The sequence below is a fragment of the Leucopleurus acutus genome, assembly GCF_964270905.1.
Source record: "Leucopleurus acutus genome assembly, chromosome: 7".
Lineage (NCBI taxonomy): Eukaryota > Metazoa > Chordata > Mammalia > Artiodactyla > Delphinidae > Leucopleurus > Leucopleurus acutus.
In genome coordinates, this window is record NC_139150.1 from 83,869,897 (window position 1) to 83,882,035 (window position 12,139).

At 37.7% G+C, this 12,139-nt stretch overlaps 1 protein-coding gene across 1 annotated transcript in view; it reads right to left on the bottom strand.

Annotated features, from left to right (window-relative positions):
* Nucleotides 1-12,139, bottom strand: part of AGTPBP1 (ATP/GTP binding carboxypeptidase 1) — a 170,597-nt gene that overhangs the window by 145,523 nt on the left and 12,935 nt on the right. The gene's annotated exons all lie outside the window — the stretch shown is intronic.

Here is a 12,139-nt window from a genome sequence, read left to right on the forward strand (position 1 = left end):
TTCATTATATGTGTATGGAATTTTTTGTTTAATAAGCATCAAGAGCAAGGAGGAAATCATCTTATGTCAGTTGAAAATGAAATCTGTGAATGGTCAACCAAAGAAAACAAAAACAAGTTTCATATGAAAAACATAAACTTTACTCTTTATTTTTAGTTTTAAAAACTAATAAGTTTATTGTACAAAACCTTTTCATAAAATATCAAGTGATCAACACACATATATATACTCATTTGTAATTCCTGGACCTATATTTGAGCCTCATCATGTCAGTCAGGAAAAAAAGAGTTTGTTTTTTTCGAATTCTGGTATAAATTCTAATGGGCTATATTTTTATTAATATTACTTTGGCTTATAGTTTTTAGATAGCAAATATCTGCACTGTCAATAATTTTCACGTTTGTAGTAAATGCTAGTTAAAATCAGTTTACAGTGGTACTGACAAGAAGATAGACAAAGAGACCAATGGAATAGAACTGCAAGTCTAGAAATAAACACACACATTTATGGCCTATTGATTATTGACAAGGGTGTCAAGTCCATTCCATAATGAAAGAACAGTCTCTTCTATTGCTGGGACAACTGGATTTCCACACACAAAGGAATGAATTTGAACACCCACTCACACCATAGATAAAAATTAACTCAAAATGAATCAACGACCTAAATATAAGCACTAAAACTCTTAAAAGAAAACATGGGAGTAAATCTGTACGACCCTGAATTTGGCAATGGATTCTAAGTTATGGCAACAAAAGCATTAGGAACAAAAAATAAATAAATAAATTGAACTTCAAAATTAAAAACTTCTGTGCATCTAAGGACATTGTCGAGAAGGTGAAAAGACAACATACAGAATGGGAGAACATATTTGCAAATCAGACATCTCATAAGGGTTTAATATCCAGGGACTTCCCTGGTGGTGCAGTGGTTGAGAGTCTACCTGCCAATGCAGGGGACACGGGTTCGATCCCTGGTCCGGGAAGATCCCACATGCCACGGAGCAACTAAGCCCGTGTGCCACAACTACTGAGCCTGTGCTCTAGACCCCACGTGCCACAACTACTGAAGCTGGCGCACCACAAATACTGAGCCCGCATGCCACAACTACTGAAGCCAGCAAGCCACAACTACTGAAGCCTGCACACCTACAGCCCATGCTCCGCAACAAGAGAAGCCACTGCAACGAGAAGCCCGTGCACCGCAACGAAGAGTAGCCCCCGCTTGCCACAACTAGAGAAAGCCCGGGTGCAGCAATGAAGACCCAGTGCAGCCAAAAGTAAGTAAATAAATAAATAAATTTTAAAAATAAAAGAATGTGGATAAATTGAAACCCTCACACATTGCTGGTGGGAATGTAAAATGGCACAACCACTATGGAAAATAGTTCGGCAGATCCTCAAAAAGAATTACCATATGACCCTGCAATTCTACTCATAGGTATATACCCACAAGAATTGAAAACAGAGACTCAAACAGATAATTGTACGTCAACGTACATAGCATTCTTCACAACACAAAAACACAAAAACAACCTAAGTGTCTACTGAAAGATGAATGTACAAAATGTGGTATATACATACAATGGAATGTTATTTAGCCATTAAAAGGAATAAAGTTCTAATACATGCTACAGTATGAATTAACCTTGAAAACATTATGCTAAGTGAAATAAGTCAGAAACAAAACAACAAATATTTTATGCTTCCACTTATATAAAATATCTATAACAGGCAAATTCATAGAGATAAAAAGTAGATTAGTTTACTGGGGGCTAGTGGCAAGGGTCAATGGGGAGTCACTGCTTAATGGTTGCAGAGTATCTGGGGTGATGACAAATTTTGGAAATTGTATAACATCGTGAAAGTAAGTAATGCTACTGAATTATAAGCTTAAAAATGGTTAAAATGGCAAATTGTATGTTAAATATATTTTACCAGAATAAAAAGATCATTTTTTTAAAAATCAGCTTACAGTATTTTTTTAAACTAAGTCTACCAAGCCTACTTTTCAAAAAAATTGAATCCCATTTTAGCTTAAGCCAGTTATTTAACAGAAATTTATTATTATCACCATATGTGTTTTGTTTTGTTTTTTTGCGGTACACAGGCCTCTCACTGTTGTGGCCTCTCCCGTTGAGGAGCACAGGCTCCGGACGCGCAGACTCAGCGGCCACGGTTCACGGGCCCAGCCGCTCCGAGGCATGTGGGATCTTCCCGGACCGGGGCACGAACCCGTGTCCCCTGCATCGGCAGGCGGACTCTCAACCACTACGCCACCAGGGAAGCCCTCACCACATGTGTTTTTAAAAATCATAAAAAGGAAAGAGATTAGTCTCCAGAAGAGCAAGCTAAGTTTAACTACCTGGTTATTTTTCAAGTAAGGTTGGTTAAAGTCTTTATTTGCATAAATAAAGAAAAATAAAATTACTCTTGTACAAGCCATATACCACAAGCCATACTATTGATATCTTGTATAGTAAAAATCTGTAAGACTCCTAGGCCTACTTGGATAAAGTACAAAAATACAGTGGGAAATTTAGGAAAAGGAAAAGCTGTTTTTTCTACCTACATTACTAACTCACATAAGAGTTTATATCCTGTGTGGGGATGGAAATCCATACAAAAGAATAGACTAATTAGATGGCCAAAATAAATAAAGGCACACAGAAAAATATCATTCTCTATCACAAAAGCATTAGCAATCATTACTGGAGTACTGTATTGTAAGGCCTAAAATTTCAAGTGCTGTTCTGACAACTTTGAGCCCCACAGGGCCCCAGAGGCCTAATGAGAGTTCTCCCACCCTCACCATAGCCAACAGGAAAGACTCCTCACCCAGCTAGGTCCACTATCAGCTGAACCAATTGCACTCCACTCAGTCCTCAACGGAACGAGCTTCAGTTCCCTGCCAGTCCTCAGAATTATTCAAACAAACTAATCACATCCTCCCACGGGGGTGGAGAGTTGCAGGGAGTACTTCATCCTTTTGTTACTCCAAAGCCAATCTCCCATAGACAATTTGGCTAGTTTACTCTACTCCCAAGTACCATTCCCATAGGTTGTGAGTACATGTAACTAAGAAATTGCTGTCTCGGGCTTCCCTGGTGGCGCCGTGGTTGAGAGTCCGCCTGCCGATGCAGTGCACACGAGTTCGTGTCCCGGTCCGGGAAGATCCCACAAGCCACGGAGCGGCTGGGCCCGTAAGCCATGGCCGCTGAGCCTGCGCGTCCGGAGCCCGTGCTCCGCAACAGGAGAGGCCACAACAGTGAGAGGCCCGCATACCGCAAAAAAAAAAAAAAAATTGCTGTCTCATCTGATCAGGGGCAGGTAGCAGCCATCCTGTACAATCTAGGATAGGAGCTCTCTCTTTCACCAATCAAATGAAGGAAGGTGAACAGGAGGTGGTCAGACAATTACTGTATCTAAACTTTCTGTTTACACTAATATCACACCTGTAACCTGAGACCTGAAAATTATTTCACGGATCCTCTCCAGGGTATAAAAATTGAGAAAGGCTAGTCTAGTCTCTTGTAGGCAGGGCTGGTACAGACCAGAACAGGTCCAGTGCGGTTCTAGAGCTGGTTAAGTATAGCAGGAGATTCCTGATCACCATGGCCTCCTGACCACAACATTTTCCTGATTTTAAAACAGCAGTAAAGATCTAGAGGCAATTTCACAATTAGACAGGAGGCCTCTTAGTCAAAAAAAGACAATAACTCCCTGTGTTTCTCAGTTCTGTGCAGAGGTTTTGGAGGTTGTTCCTTTGAAGCTCAATCAAGAGTCTCTTTCTTTAGATGTCTAAACAATTCTGTAAACCACTTAATACCTGTGCTAGATATTGATTCATTCCCCCTTCTCTCCAAATTCACTCTTTTTGCCTGTACTGTGAAAATGGATTTATGCACTTAAAATACCAATTTCTTTGCCAATTGACATGATATTAAGCTTTGTCAAGAGAGCACTGGAAAGACACTGTAGGGGAAAAGGATTCTGTTTCATGGTTCCAATGTGCTCACTTGGCTGCAGCAGGCAAGGCTCCAGGACGCACCCCGACAAGGATGGCTTCTCCAGCACCAGATTCCTGCAGCAGTGCAGCTTCTCCAACAGGAGGTTAGGCAGTTTCGTAGCAGAGTGACGCTGGTAAGTCACCTCCCCAGGAACACTTTCCCTGGTACCCAAGAGGGCACATATCCAGCAAATTCTCCTAGTGCCACACCTTACCTACTTGACTTGAACGTGCCCTACCTAACCAAGGATAGATGTCAGTGAGCCCTGGGGTTAGAAACTGCTCTTTATATCAGCTATTCTTATATTCTTTAGCGTTACCTTGACTTCTTACTGGTAAATCCCATATTGCTCCAATCCCCTGTTACAGTCAATAATTCTTTTTTTTTTTTAATTTTTGTTGGAGTATAGTTGATTTACAATGTTGTGTTACTTTCTGCTGTATGGCAAAGTGAATCAGTTATACATATAAATATATCAATTCTTTTTTAGATTCTCTTCCCATATAGGTCATTACAGAGTATTGAGTAGAATTCCCTGTGCTATACAGTAGGTCCTTATTAGTTATCTATTTTATATATAGTAGTGTACATATGTCAATCCCAATCTCCCAATTTATCCCTCTCTCCCTTTCCCCCCAGTAACCATAAATTTGTTTTCTACATCTGTGACTCTATTTCTGTTTTGTAAATAAGTTCATTTGTACTTTTTTTAGATTCCACATATAAGCAATATCATATGATATTTGTCTTTGTCTGACCTACTTCACCTAGTATGATAATCTCTAGGTCCACCCATGTTGCTGTAAATGGCATTATTTCATTCTTTTTTATGTCTGAGTAATATTCCATTATATATATGTACCACATCTTCTTTATCCAATCCTCTATCGATGGACATTTAGGTTGCTTCCATGTCTTGGCTATTGTAAACAGTGCTGCAATGAACATTGGGGTGCATGTATCCTTTCAGATTATGGTTTTCTCCAGATATATGCCCAGGAGTGGGATTGCTAGATCATATGGTAGTTCTATTTTTAGCTTTTTAAGGAACCTCCATACTGTTCTCCATAGTGGTTGAACCAATTTACATTCCCACCAACAGTGCAGGAGAGTTGACTTTCCTCCACACCCTCTCCAGCAATTACTGTTTGTAGACTTTTTGATGATGGCCATTCTGACCAGTGTGAGGTGATACCTCATTGTAGTTTTGATTTGCATTTCTCTGATAATTAGTGATGTTAAGCATTTTTCATGTGCTTTTTGGCCATCTGTATGTTTTCTTTGGAGAAATATCTATTCAGATCTTCTTCCCATTTTTTGATTGTTTTGTTTTGTTTTGTTTTGTTTTTTGCTTTCGGGGTTTTTTTTTTGACATAGGGCTACATGAGCTGTTTGTATATTTTGGAGACTAATCTCTTATCGGTCACTTCATTTGCAAATATTTTCTCCCATTTTGTGGCTTGTCTTTTCATTTTGTTTATGGTTTCCTTTGCTGTGCAGACACTTTTAAGTTTAATTAGGTCCCATTTGTTTATTTTTGTTTTTATTTTTCATTTCTCTAGGAGGGATTGCCTGTCCTAAATTGTACAAGATAGCTACTAGCTGACCCTGATCAGATCAAAAAAGATACTGCTGTGATTTATGTCAAAGGGTGCTCTGCCTATGTTTTCCTCTAAGAGTTTTAGTGTCTGCCCTTACACTTACGTCTTTGATCCATTTCGAGTTTATTTTTGTGTATGGTATTAGAGAATGTTCTAATTTTATTTTTTTTTAATGTAGCTGTCCAGTTTTCCCAGCACCACTTCTCAGCCTTTTGGCTACGATCAAGTGTAGTCAATAATTCTTTATACTACTCTTTTCCTGTTAAATTACTGTGTGGCTTCTATCTCCTGATCAGACCCAGCCTGATATCCCAACAATTTTTTAAGCTATTTAGTACCCAACGGTAAATATATCCTCTCTGCTTTAGTTACGTCAAGTGGATTCTGTTCTCTATAATTAAATATTCACTGTTTTCTCTTTGAATAAAGAATTTTGGGGGGTGGGGGGGTGGAAAGATTTTACAATATTCATAACACCATTTTTTTTTAATTAGGAAGTGATACGAATTATACATAGCCAGGGTTAAGAATGGCTACTGAAGATTATATTCTCAGGTCAGGCTATTAAATACTTTAATTGTAATATTAACTTCATCTTAGAGTACTATCACTCCTGTAATGCCTAACCACATTTTAAAAAATTAGTCTACAGTGAGATACCACTTCACACCTACTAAAATATCTACAATAAAAAACACAGATAATGACAAGTGTTAACAAGGATGTGGAGAAACTAGAACACTTATACATTGCTGATGGGAAAGTAAAATGATACAGCTGCTTTGAAAACAGTCTAGCAGTTCCTCAACAGGCTAAACATAAAGTGGCCATAATGACTCAGCTATTCCATCTCTTGGTACATACCCCCAAAAATGAAAAGTTATATCCATACAAAAACCTGTACACAAATGTTTATAGCAGCATCATTCATAAAAACCAAGAATTGCAAACAACCCAAATGCCCATCAACTGACGAATGGATAAAATGTGGTATATCCATACAATGTAATATTATTCGGTGACAAAAAGAAACAAAGTACTTATATGTGCTACCTGGATAAACCTTAAAAATATTACATTAAGTGGAAGAAGCCAGTCAAGAAGGACCACATAATTATATAACTCCATTTATATGAAATATCCAGGACAGCTAAATCTATAGAGACAGAAAGTAGATTAGTGGTCACCTAGGACTAGGAGAGATGGGGATGGATGTGTGGGAAGAGGCTAAAAGGGTGTGGGGCTTCTCCGAGGGGTAATGAAAATGGTCTAAAACTGACTGTGGTGATGTCTGTACAATTCTGTGAATGTACTAAAATCCACTGAATTGCATACTTTAACCGGTGAAATTATATGGTATGTGAGTTATATCTCAATACAACTATTTGAAAAAAAAGCTTAATCTCTGCAGGTACTTTCATAATTCAACAATTCCTAAATTAGGATTAGAGACTTAAATCCCTCTGTACCTCAGTGCCTGCTTCTCATGATGGAATACAATATCCTTTACACAAAAGCAAAACTACAGGGCTTCCCTGGTGGCACAGTGGTTGAGAGTCCGCCTGCCGATGCAGGGGACACAGGTTCGTGCCCCAGTCCGGGAAGATCCCACATGCCGCGGAAAGGCTGGGCCCGTGAGCCATGGCCGCTGAGCCTGCGCGTCTGGAGCCTGTGCTCCGCAACGGGAGAGGCCACAACAGTGAGAGGCCCGCGTACTGCAAAAAAAAAAAAAACAAGAAAACTACAGACCCACCTGGCTCTTGGGAATATGTATTCTGAGTTACTTACCCAAAAGAGGTTTGGGGGAAAAAAAGGCTACACTATGCTGTCCCATAAAAATCCACAGTATACACCTCCCTCAGTTGGGGGAAGAATCTGTAAAAATTGATTTTTATATATTTAAATGTGGCTTACACTAGAATTAAATGTGGAAATCTGGCCTTAGCAGAAAATCATACAAGCAAATAAACTTGCTCAAGCTAGCCCACAATAAGGAAAAGTAAACAGTTTTGCATATTCTAGCTCAAAAGTACAAACGTTTGGATCTTCTGAATTTTCGAGATTTTCCTGATCTTTTGCTCTCAACTAGAACTAGTTCCAGAGCCTAGAGAATCTAAAAACTGAAACCCTCAGTTCTCACTGGCTTAAGCCTGGAATCAAGCTCATCAGCCAAGTCAATAAACAGGCGCACACACATAAGGCATCAGTATTTCATACGTGTAAGCGGTCCTAACTTTCATTCCACAAACAAGCCACAGAAGAAATTCTGACACACAGCAAAGGTAAAGCTGTATATTCTAAATATATAAAGACTTCAAATACATGTGGTTTTAAATTTATTTCAAGTCAAACTGCTAAAAAAGAAAAAACGCCAAGAACCATATACTGTTCACACTCCAAAGCCCCATCTAAATCTTTTAAAAACAATCTGAGGAAATATGATTCCCTTTGACTTGACTTGCTTAAACAACTTGGTCCAGTTCCCATTCAGCCAGAACAACTTCACTAATTTACTCTCATCTGTTTACTAACAGGTCTCCCCATAAGGTATCATTAGACAAAAAACTTCCACTATTTAAAAACGTTTGAGGGCTTCCCTGGTGGCGCAGTGGTTGAGAGTCTGCCTGCCGATGCAGGGGACACAGGTTCGTGCCCCGGTCCGGGAAGATCCCACATGGCCGCTGAGCCTGCACGTCCCCGCAACGGGAGAGGCCACAACAGTGAGAGGCCCGCGTACAGGAAAAAGAAAAGAAAGAAAGAAAAGAAAATCTGGGTAGCTGGTCCTACCATGGGGAAGTGTGCTGAAAAGAGCCTTTTTCAGCTCTCCCTTATTGTTTCATCATCTAAAAGGAAGAAACCACTTTTCAAGAATATAAGTGAGCTACTATTCCCCCACACCAGCTACGTCAATGTGATGGAAAATTGTAAATCCTGATTATTTAATAAGAAAGATCCCAAAGAATATGCTCATACCCCTTTCCCTTATTAAAGGAAAAAGAAACTTTAAAGGAAGGAGGTAAATAATATCTATCATCTAAAGGAAAGAAGAGTAACATTCCCAGCAATAGGCAGACAGAGATTATTATCATTTAAATTAAGAGAGAAATATATACTCTGGACATGATCTGTGTTTATTAACCTACTCTAAATTACAATATTAAGGTACACATTTTCATCTAGTTACCTTAAACATATGACATTTTATGATTAGTTTACTAATGTTTTAAGCTGATCTGCAAACAGGCAAATTTATTTCACTATATTACTGTCATTAATTTTATCAGAAAATGTGGATAACAGTAAACCTATAAGAAGGTTATACCTTTCACCTTTCTTCATTATGCATCCTCATTAAAAACACAAGAGTTTGGATGGTTCACACACTACTCCACAAAAGATGCTCTGACATTTACAAAGGTCTAATTTGTTCTGCTATGTGATGTTTTAATTATACTACAAATAATAGGGTCTTATTGTTGGAGGAGCAGAATCCAACTACACTTCAATTAGTTTATTTAAAATAACTCTTCCACCCAACACTGATTCCAACTGACTATTTTTATACTTAAACAAATGTCAAAATTCCTAAATCCATATAGGTGATGGAAGAAATTAAAATTCTTACCTTGAAACACATATTTTCCTTGCCTCTAACCTATGACTCTAACCCATTAAAATGGTTTAAGTTTTGTTTGTTTCTTTGTTTGTTTTAAGGAAAGTATCACAGCCCTAAGTCACCTCCCACTAATATCACAATAGGAATCAAAATATACAGGACATGAGGAACTCAAAAAGCTATCAGGCATATAAGAAACTAATAGCAAAATGACAAAAGTTCCTCCTTATGAATAATTACTTTAGATGTAAATGGATTAAACTCTCCAATAGACATTGACAAAAATGGATTTTAAAAACATGATCCAACTATATGTTCTCTACAAGAGACTTACTTTAGATACAAAGGTACAAATGGGTAGAAAGTGAAAGGATGGAAAAAGATATGACATGCAAATAGTAACCAAAAGAGATCACGGGTGGCTGTACTAATACCAGACAAAATAGACTTTAAATCAAAGGAGGTTATAAAATACAAAGAAGAACACTATATATTAATAAAAGGCTCAAGAGAGCAAGATATAGCAATTATAAACATTCACCTAATAACAGACTATCAAAATATATGAAGCAAAAACTGACAGAATTAAAGGGGAAAATAGACAGTTCTATAATAACAGTTGGCAGTTTCAACACCCTACTCTCAATAATGGATAGAACAACCAGACGGAAGATAAGTAAGGAGACAGAGGACTTGAACAACACAATTAACCAACTAGAGATAAGACATATATAGAACATTCTACCTAACAACAGATTATACATTCTTCTCAAGTACAAGTGGGACATTCTGCAGAATACACGATATATCAGGCCACAAATTATGTCTCAATAGATTTTTAAAGACAGATAATCATACAAAGTATTTTTCCTAACTACAACAGAATGAATTTAGAAATCAGTAAAAGAAAAATTAGAAAATTCACAAATTTGTGGAAATTAAACAATATGCTCTTAAACAACCACTGGGTCAAAGTAGAAATCCTAAGGGAAATTAGAAATACTTAAAAGACAAATGAAAACAAAAAATACAACATACCAAAATTTATTAGATGCAGTGAAAGTAATGCTAAGGGGGAAATTTATAGCTATAAACACGTATTAAAAAATAAGAAAGATCTCAAATCAACAACTTAACTTTACAATTTAAGGAACTAGAAAAAGCTGAAACCCAAAGCTAGCAGAAAGAAGAAAATAATAAAGACTAGGGCAGAGATAAATGAAACAGTGAATAGAAAAATAAACAGAAAAATCAACAAACAAAAACAAAGTTGATTCTTCAAAAAATTAACAAAATTGATGAAACTTTAGCAAGATTAAGAAAAAAGAAGCAAATTATTAATCAGAAAGTACAGACATTACTGATTCCACAGAAATAAAAAAGATTTTATGAGAGTACTGTGAACAACTGTGCACCAACAAAGTGGATAACCTAGGTAAAACTGACAAATTTCTAGAAACCTATTATGTCACAAAGAAATAGAAAATCTGAATAGACCCATAATTATTAAGGAGATTGAGCCAGTAATCAAAATGCTCCCAACAAAGAAAAGCCCCAAACCTGATGGCTTCACTAGTGAACTCTACCAAACATTTAAAGAATATCAATGCTTCTCAAATTCTTCAAAAAACTGAAGTGGAGGGAACACTTCCTAACTCATTCTATGAGGCATCGCCCTGATACCAAAGCCACACAAAGACATTACAAGAAAACTACAGACCAATACCCCTTTGAACACAGATCCAAAAAATCCCCCACAAAATACCAGCAAACTGAATTCAGCAGCATAAATGCAAATCAAAAGCACAATGAGATATCACCTAACACCCATCAGGATGGCTACTATCCAAAAAAAAACAAAAAACAAAATACCCCACACATAGGAAATAACAAGTGTTGACAAGGATGTAAAGAAATTGGAACACTTGTTCAATGTTGGTGCTGGTATGAATGTAAAATGATGCAGCCATGATGGAAACAGTACAGTCATTCCTCAAAAAATTAAAAATAGAATTACCATATGACCCAGCAATTCCACTTCTGAGTATGTACCCAAAAGAACTAAAAGCAGGGTCTCAAAGAAATATGTGCACACCCATGTACACAGCAGCAGCATTATTCACAACAGCCAAAAGGTAGAAGCAACCCAAGTAACTATCAATGGATTAAAAAAAAAAAAAAAAAGAACAAACATGGTATATACATACAATGGAATGTTAGCCTTAAAAAGGAAGGAAATTCTGACACATGCTACAGTGTAGATGAAACTTGAAGATACCATACTAAAAGAAATAAGCCAATCACAAAAGAACAAATACTGTATGATTCCATTCATATAATGTAGATAAAGTAGTCTAATTCAGAGAGAGAAAAAACAAAATGGTAGTTGCCAGGGGCAGGTGGAAGCAGAAGAAATGGGCAGCTATTGTTTAATGGATCAAGAGTTTTAGTTTTGCAAGATGAAAAGTTCTAGAGATGGGTGGTAATAATGGTTGCACAACAATGTGAATTACTTAATGCCACTGAACTGTGTATTAAAAATGGTTAAGGGCTTCCCTGGTGGTGCAGTGGTTAAGAATCCGCCTGCCAATTCAGGGGACATGGGTTCGAGCCCTGGTCCGGGAAGATCCCACATGCCGCGGAGCAACTAAGCCCGGGCACCACAACTACTGAGCCTGTGCTCTAGAGCCCACAAGCCACAACTACTGAGCCTGCATGCCACAACTACTGAAGCCCACGCGCCTAGAGCCCATGTTCCAAACAAGAAAAGCCACCACAATAAGAAGCCTGTGCACCACAATGAAGAATAGACCCCGCTCACCACAACCAGAGGAAAGCCCACATGCAGCAATGAAGGCCCAAGGCAGCCAAAAAATAATAAAATCATTTATTTTAAAAAGAGATTAAAATGCT